The sequence below is a fragment of the Piliocolobus tephrosceles genome, chromosome 10 (genome assembly GCF_002776525.5).
Source record: "Piliocolobus tephrosceles isolate RC106 chromosome 10, ASM277652v3, whole genome shotgun sequence".
Classification (NCBI taxonomy): domain Eukaryota; kingdom Metazoa; phylum Chordata; class Mammalia; order Primates; family Cercopithecidae; genus Piliocolobus; species Piliocolobus tephrosceles.
Genome location: NC_045443.1, coordinates 91,254,899 through 91,282,244, shown reverse-complemented (window position 1 = coordinate 91,282,244; position 27,346 = coordinate 91,254,899). Strand labels below are relative to the sequence as shown.

The 27,346-nt window shown below is 42.0% G+C and overlaps 1 protein-coding gene across 4 annotated transcripts in view; it reads right to left on the bottom strand.

The window, feature by feature from the left end:
- CRADD (CASP2 and RIPK1 domain containing adaptor with death domain) overlaps positions 1 to 27,346 on the bottom strand; it is a 179,465-nt gene that overhangs the window by 9,462 nt on the left and 142,657 nt on the right. The gene's annotated exons all lie outside the window — the stretch shown is intronic.

Here is a 27,346-nt window from a genome sequence, read left to right as displayed (position 1 = left end):
TAAATGTATTCTCTTTAAAAAGACAAGGATGCTCACCATCACCATTACTGTGGAATACAGTATTGGACGTCCTGACCAGTGCTATAAAGAAAGAAAAGAAATTAGTTTTGGGAGGCCAAGGCGAGTGGATCATCTGAGGTAGGGAGTTTGAGACCAGCCTGACCAACATGGAGAAACCCCATCCCTACTAAACATACAAAATTAGCCAGGCGTGGTGGCGCATGCCTGTAATCCCAGCTACTCGGGAGGCTGAGGCAGGAGAATCGCTTGGACCCAGGAGGCGGAGGTTGTCGTGAGCCGAGATTGAGCCATTGCATTCCAGCCTGGGCAACAAGGGTGAAACTCTGTCTCAAAAAAAGAAAAAAAAAAAAAAAGAAATTAGTTAAATTAGTTATAAATAATAAGCATTTCAAGGGAAGAGATAAAACTAACATTATTTTCAGAAAATATGACCTAATACATAGAAAAATATCAGGATTAGCAGATAATCTATTAGAACAAGAGGACTGAGCAAAATTGCCAGATACAAGATCAACTTAAAACAAAACACTACAAAGCAGCATTTCAACATTCACAATAATCAAATACAAAACACAATAAAAATACAATAAGCAGTGAGAAGGATAAAGGATTTATGAAATTAATAAAGACTGTATAAGACCTTTATGGGGTCTTATTTTAAGCCTTATTAAAAGCCTTATTTTAAGCCTTTATTAAAAGACATAAAGCAAGAGCTGACTAAAAGGAGAGTTGCTGTTGTGCTAGGTGGGATGCCATTATTATAATACAAAGATGCCGATTCCTATAGTGACAATTAAAATTCCATAACGGGGAAAGAAGAGGCTTTCCCCAAACTGAGGGGAACTAGCTAATTACAGAGGAAAAGAAAACTGGCCTGGAGCATCACACCATGAACAGGGGTGGATCCCATGGAGATAAAGTCCCAAAGGTAAAAGGTAAAACTATAAAGTTCATGGAAAATAAGGCAGGAGTATCTTTATGGCCTGTGGTCAGAAGCGGTTTTTAAAATTAATCTCCCAAAGGTAAATTTTTTATGTCAAAATTAAAGATTTCTGCTCAACGAAGGAGATGTGATCCAAGATGACGTCTAAGACCGAGGCTAATGTCTAAGACCAATAAGAGAAACACTATCTAGACTGTGTGAGGTGTTTCTGAAAATCAACAGCAAAGGTAAGAACCTCCACAGGAAACAGAACAAAGGTATGAACAGGTGATTCAAATTAGAGGAAACGCAAAAGGGAGCATATAAAGAGATGCTCAAATGCAGAAATTTAAGAAACAAATGTAAACAACAACGATAAAGCACTTTATGTGTATAGAAATCTAGACAATACCAAGCTTTGGCTGGGATGTGATGTAGGAACCTTGTTCACTGTCGATGGAAATAAAGATCGGACAGTTATACTGGCCAGCAAGTTGGCAGTGTGGGTAAAATTGAATGTACTTTCCAATCTTGTTGTGTTAGATGTACCCAAGAAAAGTTCTAAAAAAGACCTGTAAGAGACACGTATTAGGTTGTTTGTGTAAAGCTTCATTATTTGTGCTAGCAAATACACATATACCTTATAATCCAGAAACCCTCTTTTGGGAGATACAGATATCTCCACCTCAGGAAAATTCTTACACAGATCCATGAGGGATCACTATGAGGTCATTTATATGAGGTAATACTGTTGGAAAAAAGGAGTTGGAAGCAATCTAAGAGCTCATTGCTGGTGGACGAGATACAGTAATACAAAACAGCACATAGGGAATACTGGCAGAGTTAGAGGGGATGGACTAAATGCAGTGCAGAGCAAAAAATGCAAGGAAAATAATCAGGTCTATACTAATGCAAATTAAGAATATATGTACAGGCTGGGCACCCATGGCTCCTGCCTGTAATCCCAACACTTTGGGAGGTCAAGGCAGGTGGATCGTTTGAGCTCAGGAGTTTGACTAGTCTGGGAAACATGGCAAAACTCCATCTTTACAAAAAAATATATTAATACAAAAAATGAGCCAGGTATGGTGGTGCACACCTGTAGTCCCAGGTGCTCGGAGGGGAGGCTGAGGTGGGAAGATCACCTGAGCCAGGGAGGTCAAGGCTGCAGTGAGCTCTGATTGCATCACTGATTGAACTTCAGCTTGGGTGAAAGAGCAAGACTCTGTCTCAAAAAACAAAAAAGAACATATGTCCAATGCACCACTTACAAAAACACACACAAATAAAGGAATACATGTCAGACAGAATAGTTATCTTTATCTACGAGAAGGAGGGAAATGGGAGTGGGAACAAGCGTGAATACATGAATGGAAAAGGAAGAAGCTTTTCACAGACCAATTAGTGAAGCAGGCCATAAATCGATGGGCGCAAAGGAAAAAAAGAGAGAGAGAGAAGCAAGGGAGGAAGGGAAGGAAGGAAGGAGGGAGGGAGGGAGGGAGGGAGGGAGAGAGGGAAGGTCAAGAGTCACTCTGAACCCAGCTGTCTCATGGTACCCCTGGGGCTGACAACATCCAGTTTCTCTGTAGCTAAAGTGGGTGGAGTGGAGGAGGTGAGGGGTAGGGCGGGGCTGTTCCAGGCTGGAAAAGCTAACCTAAGCAGCCACCTCCCAGGACTCATGAATTAACTCTGGTGCCTGAGTGCAATGGCTCTGCAGAAAAATCCCTTTGGCTGAGACTGGTTACAAAGGGAAGGGGAAGGGGAAGAAGAAAAGAGAAGAGAAGACCAAAACCAAAAAACAAAACAAAAAACACCTCAAAAGGAAAACTAATTAGAATCCCTTGTTCTGCTTGTTCTGATAGATAGTCACAGAGAACAATTTGGTCCTCACAGAGAGATGGAGAAATCATGTTCAGTCTTTCTAAAACCGATTTCCAGGATGATTAAGTGAAACCCACTCCAAAGAACAAGGTTATGTTGCAAAATACAAATAAATCCCGCTTATTGTAACGGAAGACTCGATTTGACTATCAAGTCCATGGAAGGTCAACAATAAAACTGTTAGCAATAACTGAGCTCGCACTGAATTAAAGGTGGGAGGTACGGTAGACACTACTCTGGGCTAAGGATTAGCAAGCCTGGGTAGTATGAATTTCAATCTGCTACCACCTAGCCATATAGCTTGGGATAAGTCATTTAGGCTCTCTTAGACTGCTTTCTTCTTTGTAAAAGGCAAAACCAGATGACTTCTAAGGCTTTTATTTCAATAAAATATATTATCCTTTTTAGAAGCAATTTTATTATTTTCAACAAATCTTATGATTTTTGAATTCTCATTAAATCAAACCATTTATTGTTGTATCACTTTTCTTTACATATTTTCTAAGATAGAAACAACCCTCGTGGGCCTTTAGTAATGATTTTTGCTTATTTGTTTCTGCCTTTTAAAGATCACACATGGAAACCACGTGGTGGCTCACGCCTGTAGTCCCAGCACTTTGGGAGGCCAAAGTGGGTGGATCACCTGAGGTCGGGAGTTTGAGGCCAACCTGGCCAACATGGTGAAACCCTGTCTTTATTAAAAATACAAAAATTAGCTGGGTATGGTGACGCACGTCTGTAATCCCAGCTAGTTGGGAGGTTGAGGCAGGAGAATTGCTTGATCCCGGGAGGAGGAGGTGGCAGTGACAATATTGCGCCACTGCACTCCAGCCTGTGCGACAGAGCGAGACTCCCTCTAAAAAAACAAAAACAAACAAACAAAAAAAACCATGAAATGAATATCTGGTAAAGTAAATTTTTCAAAACAGTAAACACTTTAAAAGTGAGTGTTACAGTTTGCTGGGCCATTCGTTTCTCTCACATGGACCAGACACAGCTCCATCAATTTGTCATTCATCCTGTTCCTTGAACACACCAGCCAGCTGCGAACCAGAGAGCCTCGCACGAGCTGTTCCCTTTCCCTGGGACACTCTTTCACTGACCCCTTCATCAAATGTAACTTCTCAGGGCAGCTGCCCTGACTGCCGCGTTCCAAACTGCAACTCCCATTCCACTCTCATTCCCTTTGTCCATAAATCACTTGTAACGTGTGACATATTTTACAGATGTGCTCTATTTGTTGTTGCTGCCTGCCCCCAACCCTACACACTCGGGCCTGCTGGAACGTAAGTGTCTCGCAGGCAGGGGAGCTTCGTCCATCCTGCTCAGTGAGGTACTCCAGGCACCCACTACGTATCTGTTGGATGAACGAATGAATGAAAAGGAATGATTCATTACAATGACAACATACTCATTTAGCTTTATTCTCTATAGCTACAGTGTTACCAAGTGCTACTACTTTTAATTTACTTTGTATTTAAAACCAGAGAAATTATATTGCATAATCTAAGGGTGAATAGAAAATTAAAAAGAGGGGAAACTCCATGATGGTAAAATATTGTCAAGGTTAGACATGGGCTATTACCTCTTTTTATGCCAAACTGGGCTACAGTGTGGGAACTCCCCTTTCCCACACCCATGTTTCATTTGAAAAGAGAAAGACAGGCAGGTCCCAAGATGGCTTCTGGGTAAATACGGCAGAGTGAGACCTGACCCCAGTGTCTCCATCCCCCAACACCTAAGGAAATGAAGAAAAGGATATAAAATTTAAAAAGAAGCCCATCAAAAAAGATGGCAGAACCACCTTCCAATTCCTACCTTCCTGAAGCTGTATCAATTATTCACCCAAACTCAACTCTAAGAGATTCGCTCTACTATCCCCAAATCTAGAGAGGAAAAAATTAAGTGGGTTTCTTACATGTTTTTCTCCTCTGATTTCAGCAGAGTGGAGATGGTAACTGCTACATGAAGCGACAGGAGATAAAAAATGTGGACAACAAGGACTAACTGTCCCTGGCAGAATGAGAAGACATTCCGCATGTTCTCATGAGAGACGGCACAGCACAGGCTTTATAGGGTGGCCCACGCATAAACAACCTGGTGAGCTCACTTCCTTGACCTGCTCTTTTGCTTACGTGTGCCTATAGGCTGAAGAAAAGTGAACAGGACAGGAGATACCTGGTCCTCAAGAGGTAATACACAGGGGTCAGAAGGGTGCCAAGGAGAAATCACCCCAGTGGATCAGAGCCCAAAGGCCACAGTCACCCAAACATATGCAGGATGGAATGAAACAGCATGGCAAGTGAGTAACACACCAGAGTAACATATGAGTTAAAAAGAGAGCATTATGTGGAAGAAAATAGGCCAAAACCAAAAATCTACAGTCTCCCAGGAATAAACTAATAAGTGAGAAACACCAAGGATGACTCAAAATTATTTATATCCTAGGAAGCCTTGAGGTAATCAGAGATAAAAGGCAAAACTTAAAGAGAAAAATGATAGACATAGAGGAGAAAAAATAAAATCCATCCGAAAGATTAATGAGTATCCCTGAAGTAGAGAACCCAGGCCAAAGTATTTAAAGATCCAATACAAGAAAGTATCCCTAAAATGAGCAAGCAACGGAGCTCTAAGTCAAAAGAGCATACTTCGTTTTTACAAAAAATGAATATGAAACAATTAACTGAAACATGTACCCTGGTTAAATAATTGAATTACCAGTTCCGAGAAGCAATTCTTCAAGCAGAACAAGCCAAGTTGCCTGCAATGAGGGGAAAGCCAGTCATTTTTTTCAAAAGTATTTTAAATGCAAAAGATAAACAATTCCTCCAAAATTCTAAGGGGAACAAAGTATAGTGCATAAATATTATACTCCTAGGGATGATATTGAAGTATAAAGGTAAGGTAATCATCAGATATTCTTGAACATGAAAAAAAACTAAAAAATTCATCATTCATGAGACCTCCTTGAAGTCTTGACAATCTAGTCAGTGCAATGAATAAAATAAAGCTATCAGCAGTGGCATACCAATGGGGGGGTCAGTGAAAATGGTTTGCTTCAGATGCAGACAATAAAGGATGCAGTGTTTACAGAGAAATTTAAATAAGTAACAAAAGCACTAAAAGTCTGTTTTTCACATCACCATGTGCAAGCAATTCTAAACAATGCAAATGATAAAATACTCCTCCCCTCTGCCAGGCAGTCTCCACTAAACCCCTCAATATCAGTACCAGGAAAGCCATAGGAAAAAGATTAGTACTGGGCACTGAATTCATTTAAATATAAAACTAATTTTAGGCTGGGCATGGTGGCTCACACCTGTAATCCCAGCACTTTGGGAGGCCGAGGCGGGCGGATCACCTGAGGTCAGCAGTTTGAGACTAGCCTGACCAACATGGAGAAACCCCGTCTCTACTGAAAATACAAAATTAGCTGGGCGTGGTGGCACATGCCTGTAGTCCCAGCTACTTGGGAGGCTGAGGCAGAAGAACTGCTTGAGCCTGGGAGGTGGAGGTTATGGCGAGTTGAGATCGTGCCACTGCAGTCCAGCCTGGGCAACAAAAGCGAAACTCCATCTCAAAACAAACAATCAAACAAAGAAACAAATTTTAAACAACTGAACATAACATTATATACCTTAACTATATGAAAATAACATAACTAATCAAAATCAAAGCTAGATTATAGAATAGAATGTAAATATTATCTATTTGACTATGTGAAAACAGCAATGTAACTAACTGAAATCTAAAGGGAAGGAAAAAGAGTGAAAGTTCTTAATGACCTTATTTATCATGGCAGGAAGGACGTCCATACTGTCTAGTATGAAAATGCATCAGGATTAGCATCAGGATAAGCTAAGTAATCTACGGTTAAAAACAAGCCAAGTCGGCCGGGCGCAGTGGCTCAAGCCTGTAATCCCAGCACTTTGGGAGGCCGAGACGGGCGGATCACGAGGTCAGGAGATCGAGACCATCCTGGCTAACACGGTGAAACCCCGTCTCTACTAAAAAAAAAAATACAAAAAACTAGCCGGGTGAGGTGGCGGGCGCCTGTAGTCCCAGCTACTCAGGAGGCTGAGGCAGGAGAATGGCCTAAATCCCGGAGGCAGAGCTTGCAGTGAGCAGAGATCCCGGCCACTGCACTCCAGCCTGGGCAACAGAGCGAGACTCCGTCTCAAAAAAAAAAAAACAAGCCAAGTCTCAGTTACCTAACAGATCAAAAGTTCATTTCGTGCTCATACTCTCTGCACTGCAGGCCCATGTGGGTCCTCAGGGCTGTGCCTTTCACGTGCTGGCTCTGCACTCTGTGCTGTGTTGATCTTATGCCCCCACCACGTTAACATGAGCATCCAGGCTCACCAAGGTGGTAGAAGAAAGGGTGAGACTGGAGACCTGGCAATTAAATGCATTCATCCATAATGGTCATTTCTGTTCATGTTGTGTGGCTAAAGCAAGCCACAAGGTCACACAGTAACCTTGAAGAGAGTGAGGAAATATGATTCTCCTGTATCCCAGAAGAGGAAGAAAACTGGGTGAACAGCAACACTGCCTACCACAAAAACATAACTGGAAAACACACACACACACACACACACACACACACACACACAATGAAAATCAGCAAGTTCTTATCATCTCTTTACTTAAAAAATATATATAACATTTTTTTACTGTGAAAAAAAAGTTTGTTCAAAGTTCAGTAATTCCTTAATTCTCATTTATTTTTCTCCAGTTAAAATCAGGTAAAATTAAGTGTAATAATTTTTACATTTAAAAATTAGCGTGTATAGCTGGGCAGTGGCTCATGCCTATAGTCCCAACACTTTGGAAGGCCGAGACAGGAGGATTGCTTGAGTCCAGGAGTTCAAGACTAGCCCGGGCAACATAGCGAGACCCCCCCATCTGTATAAAAGTAAAAACAAAAAATTAGCTGGGCATGGTGGGCATTAACCACAGGCATGGTCTCAGGTACTTGGGAGGCCAGGGTGAGAGGATTGCTTGGGCCTGGGAGGTGGAGGCTGCAGTGGGCTGTGATAGTGCCACTGTACTCCAGCCTGAGTGACACAGGGAGACCCTATCTCAAAAAAATAAATTTAAATAAAAACTTATCATGTATCATATGATCACACTTTTATGAAAGCATATCTCTCTCTCCATCCATCTTCCCATCTGCAAACACGTTTAGGGTGATATCTAACACAATGTTTCCTTAATGTTAATGAGGCTTATTTTTAAATGACAGAATGTATGATTTGTTTCTTCTTACTTTTCTACATCCCTTGGATTCCTTATAATGAGCACATATCATTTGTTCATGAGAAGTTTTGCCACAAAGGCAAAAAGGCCTGCAGCCCAAGAAAGTCATAATGGAGCCCTGCTTCTAATATTTCTAAATCACAAATTCAGTGGCAGATGGCAAAAATTACATGTACTTCAAAACTACATTTTAAAAGCAGAGTACAGATGTTGAGAGACAAAATTCCGAATTGCCTTGTCTGTTTACCAAAACGCTCAGATAACGATTTTAAGTTCAACATTAACGACAACACTGCTTCTCCACGGGTTATTTGCAGAAGACATTTAAGATTCTTTTATATGGAAATTACATATGTGAACACAATATTTTGCATTTTTCAGTCTTCCCCCTTTTCTAAATAGGGAAAATGAACTTCTTAATCACATAAGTATTTCCTGATGATTGTTCTCCAAAATTTTCAAAATTGTTTAAAAATACTTATAACTTTAGTTTCATCTTCAATATCAAATATATAAATATTTAAACAGATATTAAAACTGAAGAAAACAAGATGTCCTATGGTTCCTTGATATTATCTTTGCTGCTGTTTACTGAGTAATAAAAAGTATAGAGAAAGATTAAGAAGCTTCAATTGCATATTATAAACTATAAAATAACAACTCTGATGGACTTATGCTTTCCTTATTAATGTCAAACCTGCCTAGAAGAAGGATAAGATTATCAGTAATGCTAAGAAGGCAGCTGACTTCAGGCATCAAAAGCATATTTCTTTGATGGAGTTCAGCTGTGTTGAGTGGCTTGGCAGTAAGACCAAAGAAATGAAAAAAGTATGGAGGTCATGCAAATTTACCAAGCAAAATCCTTCAAAGCTATGACACAACAATAATCTCATAAATGAAACTTTCAGTTCTCTCATCAGCATCCTAGGAAGAGAGAGAGAAGGAAGGCTTTTATATCTGCTGCCTGCCCAAAGCTGTAAGGGACAGTGATATGGTGATTGACATATCAAGAATCAAAATAACTTCATTAGACTGATGGAATGATCCTAAGAAGATTTAATTTGTCATGGGATAAATGTGATATCATAAAGTTAAAAAAAATCAATCATAAATGCATAGAATGTTCTCAACCTGGCTATAATGCAGTTCAGAAGGAAAGGTTCAGATGTTTTTACTGACTGCAAATACACTATCACCCTAGCAAAAAACCCAAAACCAACCAAAAACTGGACAGCAAACTTGGTTCCATCAACACACAAGTTTGGAATCAGGAACAAGGAAGATGATTGTCTCACAGAACTAATCAAACAGACCACTTCCAAATCAGTGACCAGTCTGACTGCACATGATACAGACAGATGCAGGCAAAGCCTGAACACAGTGTCCGCCCAAAGACATTAACCTGCAAGCATGTATTAACTCAGCAAGAAAGCGTGTGGCATAGATCGAGGTAAACTAAGAGTTAAAGGAAGATGAGAGCGGTGTCTTTCTTGTTCACAGCTATCCCCTAGCACAATGTCTGGTAGGAAGCAGATCCCAAGAAGTATCTTTTAAGACAGTAATTTAAAACACTTGTGGAGTAGTTGCATTTTGGGTAGCAGCTGTATTCACTGTGCAGCTGCACGTAATGCAAAACTAACCTGATGAAGCACAGGAGGCGCTGCCATGCAGGAAGAGCTAACCACAGTTGGGAATCCCATTTGGCTTTGAAATTGTGTATTTCAATTTTTTTTTAAATTACTAAAAAATTTTGTTGTTCAGAGACATGGTCTTGCTATGTTGCCCAGGCCAGAGTGCAGTGGCTGTTCACAGGTACAATCCCACTACTGATCAGCACAGGAGTTTTGACCTGCTCCCTTTCTGGCCTGGGGTGGTCCACTCCTCCTTAGGCAACCTGGTGGACCCTGCTCCCAGGAGGTCACCACATTGATGCCGAACTTAGCGCGGACAACCATCTGCATAGTGCACTACAGCCCAGAAGTCGTGGACTCAAGTGACCCTCCTGCCTCAGCCTCCTGATTAGCTAGGACTCCAGACACAGGTTAATGTGCCTGGCAATGTTTCAAATTTTTTGCCTAAAGTGAGAATTCAGTGAAATATTTTATTAGTGAATTCAAATATGCCCAATCTCACATAAAATACAATGGCACCCTGAAGACAGATATATTGCCTTAGCAAATATTACTTGAGGCCTGTACTGCCAATTACATTTTAGATGCTAATGATACAGCTATTATTTAGCTATTTCTGTAAATTGTTTGGCGATTGTCTAAAGCACCTCTGTGAAACTTAGGCTTGAACATGACCTTTTCTAGACCAATTCACTTATTTCATCAATGAAGGAAATAAAGTCAAGAGAATTAAAGTCACTTGCTTAGTCCCACGATTACTGTGGAGCTCAGTCAGTCATACAGTGATTTGCAGATGCTTATCCTAGCAAGTATTCAGTACCTACTTAGTGTTGCAAATAAGCAGGTGAAGGGGCATATTTATGAAAGGACTGCAGAAATAGCATAGGCTTATCCTTAATAAATATTCTTTTAATCTTCTTAACATTCTCAAAATCAAACTTTTTTCCAGATTCTGTTTTTATATATGTTTAACCAAAATTTTCTTTTAAAAGTTTCTTTTAAAAGAAGCAGGTGCATGTGTATGAGAGAGAGACTGAAAAAAAGTTTAACAAAACAAAAAACTACTTACCTTTACTACCTTCTATCCTATTTTATTTTAAATTGATTTCACGTTCCGCTAACAGGTAGCAAGATTTGACCAACACTGTTCTAGAGCACATTCGGCTGGCTAATTCTTACTCTACATTCAATAATTAGCTCACATGTCATCTCTTCAAAGAAGCCTTCTGGGAGCCTTCCAAGCATAAATCAGCCATGCTCTTCCTGGAGGGCCTGAAATAAGTGACAGTGAAGATTCGAGGAACAGACAGATTCAGGTGAAAGTAGGTGATGGCACTGGGATGTCTCTGTCTGCCACGCCTGAGCCCCACATTGAAGCAGGAGCCCCTAAAACCCGCGGCAGGCTCTCCCCACCGCTGGTCAATTTCCTGTGCACCTGTGCACTCAGCACTTCCTGGCACATCAGGAGTGCTCCATAAGCAACTGTTGAAATAACTGCCGGGCACGATGGCTGATGCCTGTAATCCCAGCGCTTTGGGAGGCTGAGGCAGGTGGATTGCCTGATGTCAGGGGTTCAAGACCACCCTGGCCAACATGGTGAAAACCGCTCTCTACTAAAATACAAAATATCAGCCAGGCATGGTGGCGGGCACCTGTAATCCCAGCTACTCAGGAGCGTGAGGCATGAGAATTGCTTGAACTCGGGAGGCAGAGGTTGCAGTGAGCCGAGATCATGCCACTGCACTCCAGCCTGGATGACAGAGCGTGAGTCCATCTCAAACAACAATAACAACAACAACAACACCAACAACAACTTTAGGGAGCTGATGACAGAGCTGACGCTAAAAGCCAATAAAAGCACCCATCCATCAGAGTCTGCACAGTGGTAGCCATGGACTGAATTTGGCCTGCAGATGTGTTTCATTTGTCCTCTCCAGTTCAAAAAACTACAGAAAGAGCATTTAAAAATTGAGAGGTTTCACAAAATTACAGATTTGTAGCTTTGCTTGTCAGCTCACCAGAGTCATCCTCATGCTGGTTACCCCCAGCATCCACTCTCCTAGCACACATGAGAAAGCCCAGTCGCTGAGCTGATCTCCCAGGTCCAGCCAGGAACTCACAAGCCTTATCAGGGTTTGATTTCCGCCTCCTGTACCAGATAATGGTAGAAAATCCTGCACAGCATAATAGTTTAAGGCTTGGTGGATGAGCCTCCAGACAGCTGGGGGAAGGAGAGCATAACAAAACAGACTCTTTTCACTCAAGGCAGCACAAACCCTCCTATGTGTCTGTGGTCTTTTCCCAGGGGTGAAAGACTGCCTGCAACAACTGTCTTTACTCTTCTCTCTCTGGGACGAGATGAAAAAAAAAAAAAAAAAAAAGGTGAAATCACAGGAAATAAGGACCAGAATTAGAACATTTTATTTTTCCTTGTATCCTCTGGCATAAAATAACACTATTTTTCGCAGATGGGTTTTCAATAAACTTGGGAGCAAGGCTGTGGAAAATTTTTAAATGCTGTATGGGTCTTAAAATGCCAGTTGTTCAGACATAAAAATGTGTTTCTTCCCATGAACACATCTCCCTGGGAAGCCCAATCACTCCCAATCAAAATGACTTCCAATCAAAATCCAAACATATTTTTTAACATTGAAATTGACAAGCTGATTCTGAAATTTATAAAGAAATGTGAAGACCTTAGAAGAGCCAAAATAATTTTGAAAAAGAATGAAACTGGAATAATTATACTACCTGATTTTAAGATATCCTAAAGCTACAGAAATTGACAGTGGTTATTAGTGAAAAGGTAGACAAATAGATCAATAAAACAGGAGAAAGTTCAGAAACACATTTACACCCATATGGAAACCTTTCGACAAAGGTGCAAAGGCAGTTCAGTGGATAAAGGATAGTTTCTTCAACAAGTGATGCTAAAACAACTGACTCTCCATACGCACGTGTACACATGCACACACACACACGCAGACATACACAGGAACTTAAGGCATACCCCATATCATATACAAAAAGTAACTCAACATGGATCATAGACCCAAATGGAAAACCTAAAACTATGGAACTTCCAGAAGAAAATACAGACGAATTACTTGCAACCTTAGCTTAGGCAAAGAGTTCTTTAAAATGGCACCATACTAAAAGCATGATCCATAAAAGAATAAATTGATAAACTGGATGTCATCAAAATTTAAAACTTCTGCTATTTGAAAGACACTGTTTAGAAAATTAAAAGACAAACCAGTGACTAGGAAGAAAATATTTGCAAATCACATCTTGTAAAGGACTTGTATACAAATACATACAAATAATTCTCAAAGCTTAAAAAAAAAAACCCAGTTTTTTAAATGGGCAAAGATTTGGACAGACACTTCAGTTAAGAAGATACATGGATGGCAAATAAATACATAAAAAGATGCTCAATATTACTCTCTAGAGAAATGTAAATTAAAATCACAATGCGATACCACTCTACTCAAATTAGAATGGTTGCCAGTCACAGAAGGACAAATAGGACATGATTCCACTTATTTGAGGTATCTAATATAGTCAAACAGAGAAGAGTGGATGCCGGGGGGAACCACTACTGGGGGAAGGGGGAAATGAGGAGTTGCTGTTCAACAGGTATGCTTTCATTTATGCAAGATGAGTAATTTCTAGGGATCTGCAACATTGTATCTACAGTGTGTGCGTGTGTGTGTGTGTGTGTGTGTGTGTGTGTGTGTGTGTGTATAAAATATATATATATATAGTAATTTCTAGGGATCTGGAACATTGTACCTATAGTTAACAATACCGTATCGTGTAGATCTCATGTTAAGTGTTCTTAACACAATAAAAAATTTGGTTAAAATTAAGAAGACTGAAGACAATGTTGGCACAGATATGGAAGAAATGGAACTCTCATACACTGCTGATAGAATCATAAAATGGGACAAACACTTTGGAAAACGGTTTGGTAGTCACTTAACACATTATACATCTACCATACAGTCTAGCCATTTCACTTCTAGGTGAAATGAAAGCCCATGTCCATGCAAAGACTTGTAAATCAATGTTCCCAGCAGCTTTATTTGTAATAGCCAACAACACAAATGTCTGTCAACAGGTGAATGGATAAACAAACTATGGCATATCTGCAAAATGAAACACTGTTCTACAGTATAAGGAACAAAGTATGAATACACACTTCAACATGGACGAATCTAAAAATAATTAAGTGGAGTGCAAGTAGCCAGACAAAAGAGAATGCTGTAGAACTCCATTTACGTGAAATTCTAGGAAATGAAACCAACACACAATGACAGAAAGCAGATCCGTGTTTGCCTGGAGATGGAGGTGATGGGAAGAAGGAATTACAGAGGGGCAGGAGAAAATTTTTAAGGGTCACAGATAGGTTCATCATTCTGATTATGGCAATGGTTTCATGGGTGTATAAGTGTGTGGAAACATCAAATTACATACTAAGAACTTGTGCAGTTTACTATATGTCAATTATACCTCAATAAAGTTTGGGTTTTTGGGTTTGTTTTGTCCCCTTCTTGTCCCTGGCCCCACTTCACTGGGTTAGGTCCTGTTCCCTAGACTCTCCCAGAATACTGCAGGCTGGCCATCACAGTCTTTATCACTGTGTATAGTTTTCATCTAATAATTAGGTTGAGTTATTTGAAATTGCCAATATTCTACCATTTCTGATCTACAACAACTGTAGTTTCACGTGGCTCAACCTAACGCTTGCCAGCCATACTTGACAGTGAGCTCGCTGAGGTCTGGGAGTATCTGGCTCAGCAACGTTTGCTGCATGAAGGTGGTGATACTCTGAAAGTTCTCTTCAGCCACTCCTCTGTTGGGTCCTCACAAGGAGCTGGGAAAAAGACTCTCGTGGGCCCTGCCTTTACAGCCTTCTCCCTTTCATCCATTTAAAAACCATTCAAACACCCAGTACTGTAAGACCTCCTTTTTGCACAGTTTTAAAACTTCCCATTTGGAAATCAGCTTTCAAAGCAACAGAAACACATCCCTAGGCTGCTGGAAGCAGAGGATATAGCTTTGAAAATGTAAAAAGTATTAAACATTTAAAACAACTATAAATCACAGGAAGACTCAGGATCCTGACATCTCTCCGAGGAAAAATTCCAGAGGCTGCAGCACTTTAAAATAATATCATGTGCTTTGGTTCTAGTCTTGGCTGCTTCTCCCTTGGAACAACAAAAAGAATCGTGCCAGCTATTAAAGGCGGTCTTGTTATATAATGCAGTTAATCTCACATACTCTTCCCTGTGGGATTTAACCCAAGTTTCACAGCGGTCTATTTTATTTAGCATTGATAGTTTTATTCATTTCTTATTAAAGAAATCTTTCCACAAAATTGGCTGCTCTCTCAGCCTTGGCTTGAGAAGGAAGAATATCTGAATTAAAAATCTGTGCAACAGATGGACTTCAGTTACAAAGAATATCTCTGGCTTCAGAAGTCCCTCATAGAGGCAGGTGTCAAGCATGTTAATAAGTTCCAGGCTTTCAGATTTTCCTGAAGACAGTTCAGCCCTGCCATTCATGCACTTTATAGGTAGAAGAGAAAATAAAAGTACAAAATTCCATAAATACTTGTCAGATTCTAGGGATGTATTTGTCTCACTTTTTGTTCATTTAAAAGGAATGGTGTTTGTATTAATGGGGAAGACAAAACATCAGGGAGATGAAAGGAGGAGGCAGAGGGGCCATGTTGCCAATATGCCTGTCTTCCTCTGTAGCACCAACGGGTCTGCAAAGTTAGGGAGAGAGGTACTGGACATCCTGCTTGCCCTTTTTTGGTGTCGGTGGCTCCTCCTTTTACCAGAAAGAGGTTAAGCAAAACAGATTCTCACAGCCTAATACTGCTGTGCTTCTCCTAGGCTTAACCAGCCCTATGCTTTATCTCCTAGATTTTGGGTGGATAACAGAGAAGAGAAATAAGAGAAGTCATTTCCCTCTCCACCATATGACAAATATGACACATGCTCCATTCCAAGCTTAGAAACAGTTTCTAACACAGTCTTCCGGTTCAGAGAGTTTTGAGATAAGTGTGCTCCCTCCTCCTATCATTTTAAAACAAGGAGAAGGGAAAACAAAGGAAACACTTTTACTCCTAAAGCCATCGCCACAAGATAGGTATCACCATCATCTTCTGCCAACGGGTCACTAATATTTGGAGAAGCTGAATAACTTGCCCCAAATCACTCAGACTAGTAAGTGACAGAGAGCCCGTCTGGCTCCAGGTCTGTCTGGCTCCAGAGTCAGTGCTCTTCTAGATGATTCTCTAGGTCCTGCTAAGTCTCTGGTTAGAGGAATGTTGATAAATCTCTTGAGTGAGAAAGAGGATTACTGGGCAGTAATTTTGGGCTAGTTCAAGTGTAATTCCCAAACTATGCAGATACCAGAGACACCTAAATGGTTGAGCCTAGAACCAATGTGGGAAGAAAATGACTGCAGAGAAGAGTGCTCCCTTAATTCATTTTACAGCCTGAGGGAAACTGCCCTCATCAAACCGTTATGGGGTTAGATGTTCTTTAACAAAAAATACCAACAGCAAAAACTTATTTTCATGATTGATTTGGAACAAGCCCCTTGTATTAATAAATACATACTTGCGACATCTATCTGAGCAAAAAGATAATGTAAACATTTAATTGGCTAAAAGATGGGTGGTCCAAAGAGACCGCTGTAATTCACTCCACCTCCCTCTACATGCTTCACTCTGTCCAGGGGCAGCTTTTACCTCCTGCTGGGTTATCACATTCCATGGACAGAAGAGCCATTTCCCCTGGGCAGGAGATGCAGACACCACGATCGGCATTTAAAGTTCTGGTAAACAAATATTATCACTTCTAAGAGTGACTGGCTTCAGGAATACCACTCAGTAGAAGGCTAGGTTTCAGCTTCAGCTATGATAATGTGTCACAGAATGATGCGCTCTAATGTATTCTTTGGTGTTAACACGACAGTTCCCTAAGTAAACTGCACTTGGGCAAATATACTCTTCAAAGCAATTTTTCTGACTTCTTTTCCAGCAGCAAGGTACTTCTTTTAAAAAGAAAGAAATAAGCAAAACAACACAAAACCCCATGTAATATTCTTTCAACCTACTTCCTGGTTGTGTGTGTGAGTGTGTGTGTGTGTTTTCCAAAAAGCACAGAAGCAGCTTTTATGGTTAGAAAATTGAAGTGCTATCAAATCTAGGAAATTACAGGGATGAAAAATGAAACAGCTTATCTACGTACGTCCCATCTGCTTTTGGTTTTGTGTTTTGCACAATCCATTACTGGAAGCATTGGAAAGTATGCTGAGACACTGAAAATGAGGCCAGGGTGTGTCCTAGAGCAGCCTAGAGGTGAGGCTAACATTGCCACTGAGCTTGCATCAAAACTCACAGCCTCAAAGGACAGTTTCCAGGAAACATCAAAGTAGGGTATTACAAATAAAAACAAAATACACACCAAACGGAGCCAGTGTTTTGGAACATGGTAAAAAGCAACTTTCCATTCACTGGGGAAACGCCATGTATTTCATTATTTTGTCAGTTTGGGTCACTGTGTTCTCCACAACTCAGCATTTTTACTGCAGAGAGAAGTTGTTCCCAAGCTGCTTCAACTGTAGACTCTCTGATATTTGACAATTTCCCAGGACTGTGCAGCTGGGTTTTAATGATGTGAGCTCCTTCTAGTACAGTCTCTTTAGACCTCTCCATTCCAACAGCCTTGCTTCTTTCTCTTCTGACTATTCCTCACTCCACGTCCCACTTCTGTTACCTACTTGTAGGCTCTCCCTGAATTCTCAACACAATCATTATCTCCACTTCTGCGTGAACCACAGGCAAGGAAAAATACCTTACTTCTAAAAAGACAAAGTTAGACACGATGAGAATAGCAATGGATTCACACTTCAAGTAAATAAATGCCTGAACTGAAGAGGTATTATAATGAATGAACATTCTTTGGCTGGAAGAACTTAGTGGTAGAAAATTCTTAAAAGAAAAAGAAAACAGCTTTCTACCCTGTTGATCCAACCAATTAATGAAAGTACAACATTTGTAGAAGTAATTTGAAAAAATTGTTTTAGTCGAAGAGTAGGAAGTGAAAAGGGACAGTGCTAAGTTATTAATCCATTAATCACTCTTTCGATGTATTCTTTAAGAGGGTCAGAGGAACAGGCCCTTGGGATTCTAGAAATCAAATCAACAATGCTAGCATATTCTGTTTTTGTTGTTGTTGTTGTGAGCGCAATTTCTGCTCACTGCAACTTCCACCTCCTGGGTTCAAGCGATTCTCCTGTCTCAGCCTCCTGAGTAGCTAGGATTATAGGCACCTGCCACCACGCCAGGCTAATTTTTGTATTTTCAGTAGAGACATGGTTTCACCATGTTGACCAGGCTAGTCTCGAACTCCTGACCTGGTGATCCTCCTGCCTTGGTCTCCCAAAGTGCTGGGATTACAGGTGTGAGCCATGGTGCCCAGCCAATGCGAGCATATTCTTAAAGGAATACATTTTGTTTGCATAAATCATCATGTTCATTAGTCTGCTGTTGTAAGGGGATGACAATCCATGAAATCACAAAACTGATTTCCATTTTTGAGCAATTGCACAGAGATCTGAAAGAAAAAATTTGACTTATATATGTATGTCTAGAGAAAAATATTTCTCTTGCTGACACAATATTCTAATTACATTGGCTTAATCATTACAGAGTGTTAATATATGCAGAAGTTCTTAGATATACTTTTACATGGATAAAGGAAGCACCATTAAGTATCATTAAACATTTTCTAGACTCCAATGAGAAACAAAAAACAGAATAATCCAACAGAGACAAAACCCAAAAGGTGACTGCATGTAACACTGAACTTCCTGCCACGGCTTCTTTTTGGGAACTTGTCCTATCACTACTTTTTCCTTCTCCCAAACAGTCTGCTTCTCTATTGCTTATGAAGAAGGAGCCCAGGGTCACCACAAGGATGAGGTCTGGAGTTGCCCATGCCAAGCCTTGTCTCAGCTTCATGACAACGATTCACAGTGGTACAAAGAGGATGCAGTATCGGGGGATGTGGGGGTTGTCAAGGCTCATTTCCCTATGAAATGATGTAACCTCCTCCTCTAAAGACAACAGGAAGATTTTTCCATCTTACTCCAGGCTCTGAGACTGTGGTTGATTGTGCCTCTTGATTGGTGAAAGCCATTGTTCCCCAAGGCAAATGACAAATTTCCCTTTTTTGCAGTGTTCTGCCTGTCCACAGTAATTCTAAGGGAGTGGCAGGGTAGGATGGGGAATCAAGCCTAAAGAAGAAAAGGCCTTTCAATTCATTTCGTGCCACTGACTCATTGCTGTCTACATCTTTTTTTTGAGACTGAGTCTTCCTCTGTTGCCCAGGCTGGAGTGCAGTAGTGCAATCTCAGCTCACTGCAGCCTCTGCCTCCCAGGCTCAAGCAATTCTCGTGCTTCAGCCTCCCAAGTAGCTGGGACTGCAGGCGCCCACCACCAGGCCTGGCTAATTTTTATATTTTTAGTAGAGATGGGGTTTCACCATGTTGGCAAGGCTGGTCTCGAACTCCTGGCCTCAAGTGATCCACCCACCTCGGCCTCCCCAAGTGCTGGGATTACAGGCATGAGCCACCACGCCCAGCCTGCTGTCTACATCTTGATGTTCACATCCCTTAAAGAGTGGCAACCCGACTGACTCCCCACCATCCTGCAACACCACAAGGAAGAGGCTGTGCCCCTCTCAAAAGCTGTTCAGATTTCATTTTCTCTGTCATTTTCAATCCTCTCTATTTCTCTACCTTTCTTCTTTGGTCTAGTTTCATGCAGGGTATGAGATATTCTTAGAATACCATCTTGGCCTTCCAGACCATATGTTCCCATTTTCATGTGGCAACAGATATAAGCAAAACAACTAAAAGGCACGTTGGCTAGCAGTCACAGCAGGAAGGATAATTAATCAAGTTACACAGTGAGTTTCTTTTTTGTTTTCCACTGAGAGGTAGCTATGGTTCAACAGAGGGAATAGGGGACTGGGAATCAGAAGCCATTAGATGCTTCATGATCCAGTACATGACCTAGAGACCGATGTGCCAGCTCTCGGGTCTCACCTGCCAAACCTATAAAATGAAGAGGTTCAATTAGCTTAGGAGTTGCAAATGTCAATGTCTACAGGGGCCTGTTAGGGAATATAAATGAGCATAGAACACAGAGCTATGCGGGCTGGGGAGAACTGGGGCAGGCATGCCCCATCTCAGGGGACAGTGGCAGCTCAGAAGCGGTCAACTGTCACCCTGAAAGAAGGGTCCAATGTCTCCACAACTGCTAATCTTTAAGGTGAAGCCATGAGTCTATATTTTAGGTAAAATCTCTATTTTAAATAGTGTCAACTAATTAAAAAGATTTTTAAATGCTGTGAGCCAGGCAAAATGTGTCTTGCAGGCTGGCTACAGCCCTCAGGAGCACAGTCTTTTGCCTCTGCATTAGGCAGTGTCTCTAAGCTCTCTTTAAGAGGTAACATCCTATGATCTACTCTAGAGCATGTTTTTACAGCAGAATCTCCTTCCTGATGAATGGCCATTTGATAATGCAGCCAGAAATGGCACAGCACGGGACCGCAGGTGACAGGACAGAGCTGGGATTTGATCTGGAGCTAAAGGGCAATAGGAAACCAAGAGGGACTGGGCATGGGAGTGATACCGGAGAGAAATGGGGCATGATCCAATGTACATTTTCACAAATTCATCCTGATTGATGTGGGAAGAATGAACTGAAAAGAAGAATCACTGTACTTGGTCAAGCCAGTGTGGCACACATATGAGTGCCAGCTGAGTGGCAAGCGATGGGGATATCTGGCCTCTGGGCTGCATAAAGGCCTGGCCCAGTGATGCATCTTCTCAGAGGGGAGCACGCTTTTTTTTTTTTTTTTTTTGAGACAGAGTCTTGCTCTGTCACCCAGGCTGGAGTGCAGTGGCATGATCTCGGCTCACTGCAAGCTCTGCCTTCTGGGGTCACGCCATTCTCCTGCCTCAGCCTCCCAAGTAGCTGGGACTACAGGTACCCACCACCATGCCCAGCTAATGTTTCGTATTTTTTCTTTTTTAGTAGAGAAGGGGTTTCACCGTGTTAACCAGGTTGGTCTCTATCTCCTGACCTTGTGGAGCACACTTTTTCTATATCAAGGTGACCTGTAGGTTTTCTAGCCACAGGGCCGGGATAAAACAAGATGGCAAGCTAGAAAGTTCCTACAGGGGAGGGATGATGATTCTTGAACTCGGATGGAGGCAGCGGCTATGGAGGAAAAAAAACCACAGTCTCCAAAGATATTGAGGAGGTAGAATGGACATCTGTTTGTAACTGATTAAATATAGGGGCAAGACAGAGGGAAGCATCAAAGGGGGCTGACGGTCCAGTTTCTACCTTGAATGACTGGGTGGCTGGTAAGGAAAAGACTGAAGGAGGAGCAGGTAGACATGGGAACCAGAGACGGCTTTTGAACATGTGAAGCGTGAGATGCCTGGGTGGTATCAGAGTGAAAAACATCAAGTCAATGACCAGATTTGCAGAACCCACATGGGTCTGAGTTACAGAATCAATCCCTTTGAACTCTGGAGTTTTCTTTGCTCATTATTTTTGAAGTCCTCTGTTGGCTAACTCTAATATGAAAAGAAACAGTTAATCTATATACCGAAGAAGATTTTTCACTGATTCTCCTTTGATTACATGGTGCAACCCATAGCAGCTCCCTGCCCTCTTATGCACACCAAGTAACAAGTACTTCTATAGTGTTTGCCCTACCAGGCATTGTTCTGAGTATTGACCATGTGTTAGCCTGCTTACCTCTCACAACTGCCCTGAGGGGTAGCTATCATATTATCTTTACTTTCTTTTGTTTTTAATTTTCTTTATCTTCACTTTCCTAAATGAGGAAACTGATGCACAGAGAGATGAAGTAACTTGCCCAGTGTGAACAGGCCAGAGATGTTCAATCAGAATTTGAACCAAGTAATCTGGCTCCTGAGTCATGCCTTTACCACCACACATTAAGCTTTGCTGCCTCTTCAAACGTCAGAAATGATATTCAAGGCTACTTTTAGTTCTCACCCTTCCACATTAAATACCCCTGCTCCTCGCTTGAGCTGGTTTCTAGATGTTCCGCTCTTTCATTAGCCTTATTTTCTTGCTCTTGAGCAACTAAAGTTTGCTGGCTTGGACCATGCGTATGAATGAGTCTTCTCTTCTGGATGAAGGGCAGGAACCAGGTCCTGTGTTTATTCCTTCTGAATCCTTTAAAAAGCTGCCAAGAGTACGCACACAGAGCAAGCCCTCATAGGCGGACAGGGCAGGCCAAGTAGGGATAATAGGCCTGCCCACATGGGTGACATGAGTCAGCTGGGAATATACTTTTATCTGTCACAACCTTAATGAAGGGAAAAGGTCTTATTTTGTAAACTACTGCACTTGTAGCTAGAAATGTCAACATAACGAATTGGCTAATTGTTCCTTCTTGCCGAGATCTTCGCCAGCACGGTCTCTAGATCACGGCATTGAAGCTGGAAGGCACCTTACCTGGTTGCACTCTATGACAGGACTGACCTATGTTATGGCACGGCTGCTGTGGGGCCAGGCCGCCTCTCACCAGGTTTTGGATCATGCTCTGTCTCTTTGGGAGGATTTTTCAGGGACAGAGTCTCCCCAGTTCTCTCACCCTGTGGTTTTCCTTCCTGTCCTGTTACTTAGGGGCTGAGAAGTGTCAGAGAACAGCCGCTGTCTGCTCCCTGCCAGGGGTTTGGGGACACTCCTTTTGGCTGCCACTGGGTCACTCCTCGCCCCGCCCCATGCCCCCCCTGCAGATATTTGTAACTCATAAACCCCTGCATGCCTCCTCTGCCAACTGGCCTCTATCACTCCCATGGCTTACGTTCCTCCCCACCCCCCACCCGCTAATATCTCAAGACAAAACCTGTCGAGGAAGGGAGCCCAGAAGACACAGGTCACCTGGCCTGCACAGCAGCTCCATCCCTGCCCAGGAAATGGAGGCCTCAGGCAACTGAACTTACCGAAGACACTGGTCCTAAGGGTTGCCCCTGGGAAGGGGCTAGGGAGTGGGGAGTGGGGAGTGGGGAGGTGTGAAGGAGAGGCCGCCTTTTCACTAGGTACCTTTTTGTATCACATCTTCTTAGATTTTCAGCAATAATCTAACTCTCCTAGCTCTGTTTCCAAGTGCATTAAATAACCTTCAGGTAGTAGTCTGGCTCTTCACACAAGGTTTTCTATAGAGAGAAAAATACGCTGACCTGCAAGCATGCATGTTTGTGTCCTTATAGGAGGAATTTCTCTCTTAATCCATTAATAAACAGGTGTTCTGATTTATACACCAGTTCATGAATCTGTTTCTCCCGTCTCTTTTCTGAGCCTGATCTGCTCTGGGTCCGGGAATCCCTTGGTTTGCGAAGCTGAAGACCAGACCTGGAGATGGGGACCCTGGTGGGGCCCTGCCCATCCACAAGGCACTGCGGCATGGCCAGCAGCCTTCCTCTGGTCTTGGAAAGCAGCTTTTCTTCCTACGACAGGTTAAGGTTGCAACAGTAGTAGCAACAGCTCCCATATTGTGGGTCCCCAAGAGAAGGCAGGCCAACCGGACCCCTGACTGGCTGTAGAATGACCGAGTGAGAGGAGAGAGTCACGCATTCCCAGCCCGAGCTTCCTGAGGAAGGAATGTCAGCCATCAACTGGAAAACCAATTGAGAAATCTAAGGGCTACCAGGAGTGGATCTGAAGCCCCCAACCTGCTTTAGGATGAGGTGCTCCTCATCTGATGCATGTTTGTGGTCGAGGAGTAGAGGAAGAAAAGGGAAAAGATGTTATGAAAAAGAGGAAAAGAAAGATGACTAAGAAGGGGCAGGCAGGGTTCCACCAACAAAGAAAATTCAGCCCATCAACCATAAAGAATGAAATAGCAACAGCCACTGCCACCTTGGAGGAGTTGCTTAACCTCTGCTGCCTCTGTTTCCTTTTGTGGAAAATGAGGACAATGACAGCATCGACCTCAAATGGTTGTTCCACTGATTCAACAGGGTCATAGATGTAAAGCGCTTTGCCTGGCTAAGCTCCACGTTCCCTGTCCCGACCCCGACTCCGCAACAACAAGCACTCACACAGCTGAACATAGACAGTTCTTGGCCATTGAAAACACATTTCAAATACCTCAGAGCCACCTGGGGAGAGACCTGGCCAGAAGTCACAGTCTCGTGAAGGACCAGACCTGAGTCTCTGATGGACCTCCTTCCAAATTAGGAGACAGTGACAGGGACAAAGAGAGACTTGAACAATCACCTGGTCTAATGCTTTTTATATTTGTATACCATGAATGAGCCAAACGAGATTAAGATACAATGAGAAAAAAATGAATTACTTTAAAAATAGTATATTTGTAAAATCATTCAGTAAAGTTCTATAGGACTAAGCCCTCTAATTCCTAGCAAGCAACCACTTCTCCAAATCCAGACCTCTCATTTCAAATCACTAGTCCTCTCTGCCAAGGTTTGAACCCTGCTACGTCACATAGCCTTGCAAGTAAGTCTTAGCAGAAACCATCTTGTTTAAAGCCTGTGACTCTAGTGCACAGACCAGGGCAGGGAGTAGGTGATGGTAAACTCCACCTGCTACACCCCCATTCCCCATCCATTGTCATTCTACAGGGATGGTAAGTCTCCTGCCTAGACAGGTGAACTGGGTAGAAGCAGAGGAACTGCTGAAAGCCATCGCACTAGAGCCACACTACCCAATAGACAGCCACTAGACATGTGTGGCTACTGAGCACTTGAAATGGCCTGTGTCCTAATTGAAGTGCACTCTAAATGTAAAGTGCTCACCAGATTTTGAAGACTTAGTATAAAAGAAGCATAAAATATCTCATTAATTGTTTTCTGGCAGGGTATGGTGGCTCATGCCTGTAATCCCAGCACTTTGGGAGGCTGAGGCAGGCAGATCACTTGAGGTCAGGAGTTCGAGACCAGCTTGACCAACATGGTGAAACCCTGTCTCTGCCAAAAATACAAAAAAAAAAAAAAAAAAAAAAAATTAGCCAGGCATTATGGCACACACCTGTAATCCCAGCTACTTGGGAGGCTGAGGCAGGAGAATCTCTTGAACCCATGAGGCACAGGTTGCAGTGAACTGAGATTACACCACTGCACTCCAGCCTGGGTGACAGAGCAAGACTCCATCTCAAAAAATAGTAAATAAGTAAATAAATAAATAGAATTCAAGCCTTTAAAAAATAATAATCTATTCCTTTCATGTTGAAATAATAATACTTTGAATATACTGGGTTAAATAAAATATAACATTCAAATTAATGTTACATATTCTTTTTACTTTTTAAAATGTAGCTACTTCCAAATGTAAAACACATATGTGGCTCCAACTTGTGGCTTGTATGATATTTCTATTAGACAGCCCTACTCTAGAATCAGCTTTCTGTGTTCTTTCTGTTTCACCATTACCCCTATTGTCCTCATGGTTTATCCTTACTCTTCACAGGAGTGAGCAGTGACACCAGGGCAAGCTAACTAGCTATTCCTGGTCCTTTGTAACCCTGGAAAAGAAAGGACAGAATAAACTAAAATCATATTCTTTTGTTGGGTGGTTTCATTCCCCCCTCCCAATGATCACAGCAACCTCTGAATGTAATACAATGCATGAAAGATTTAATGGGCTTCAGTTTACTCAGCAGTAAAAATGAAGACATTTGGCTAAATAATCTCACAGGCTCACAAAATTTAAAAGCTAAGAGACTTTAGGATTACCTGGCCCCGTGGTTTTCAACCCAATCAGATAAAACATACTTTTTATAACAAACATTTTATAGTACTCTACTAATCCGGTATAAAATCCATAGATCATATAACCTGCCCATGTTTTTAAATTAATATGACGTGAAAACTGTAATACAAAGAAGAAATGAAAACAGCTTACATAAAATGTTGTGTATTTCAGTATGTGGATACTCTGCTTGATTACTCTAAAGAACAAGGGAGGCTCAGATTCTTGGACTTGTAGAATAACCACGAATGTGATATCACAATGCAGACAGATATAGGTGTGTTGCTTAGTGACTCAAACATCATTAGTGTTTGCTATAATTTGATTTTCTGGAGATTATTAATAACTCTTGGTAAAGTTCTGAGCAAAATAAAGTACAATCTTACCTCTACTTATACACACTCCTGGAAAATTCAGTGCATATTTTCAGACGTGAAAAATACTATATGTTTATATAGAAAACATAGTTGGATTCCTTGAATGTCTGGCAGTACATGAAAGTCAGGCCGGATATGGCCAGGTGCTTGCTTTGTGGGATTGCCCAGAGCATTGTTTAGCAGTTCTGCGCCCGCCCATCCAATGTCACCAGCACCCCACCCCCAATCATTGTGACATCTAAAGAGCTACCCTCACAGATTGCTACCAGCACCCGAGGGGGTGATTCCAACCTCTGTAGAGACTCTCTTTCAAACACTTGCATAATTTGAGCAAAATGTGGGGCACAGATATTAGAACTAGGAACAGTAATTTTTTTTTTTAAGAAAACATTGTACATACACATGATCACGTAGGTTTCACAATTTATGTGGCTGGTTTCACACATCCCTGTTGGCTCTGTTACGTTTCCAGTTATGAAAATGACTTGTCTTCTGAGATGCTTTGCTTGTGTCCTTACTTAACAAAGGAGGCCTGGAGGCTCAGAGAGTTGGTGGCAGGCGAAGCTGGAGAACACAGGCTTCATGACTGCCAGTTCCGTGCTCTCAGGCTTGCTTCCTCTGGCACTCTCCAAAGTTTGGAGGACGTCACGGCAGCAGTTGTGCCAGTTGCAACACTTCTGACTCTGACTGCAGTGTTTACTCTCAGAGCCTCGGCCTTTGCTGCTTACATAGGATTCTAGGATTCGTGATGGAGGCAGATTAAATATTTAGATCCCTCAAACAAGTTAAATTACAATTGGGCTGGATTCCCACTGGGTAATCCCACTTGAACCTTGTATACTCTGGGGGGAACATGAACTTTACTCTTTTCATTCAAAACTCGCATGAACAGAGAGTGAAGCTGGCTCCTCTCCATCTCCCCCGCCCCCACAAAAAAAACTGCTTATCTCGGAATGAAAAATCCATCCAGTTCCTTGGAGGATTCACTTTGCCTTGCCCCATAGCAGACACAGTGTGTGTATTCAGCGGGAACAATTTGCTCATGCCAAGAAACTAGATCCTGTTTGAATGACAGTAGTTATGGGACAATATGTCTACAGCCCACACCAAAGCATGGCTTGTACTTTATGGCTGGCATTGCCCCAGCAGAGAATCGGCAGGCAGCTGAGAAACCTCTCATGGCCACTGGACTCTGACAACCATCTCTACTGCCCTCCCTTGCCCTTAACTGCCTATACCCCTTAATTTGGGCTTTGGGTCTAGGAGCAATATCCTTTGGCTCCAAGTCAATTTCTGTTCTGTGGCTCTCTCAGTAGCTGGGGGAAAGGGTGATTCTGGCTGGCCCCGGACTCTTAACTGTTCTCAGAGTCCCCAGAAACATCTTTTTTTCTTCTTTCTTTCTTTT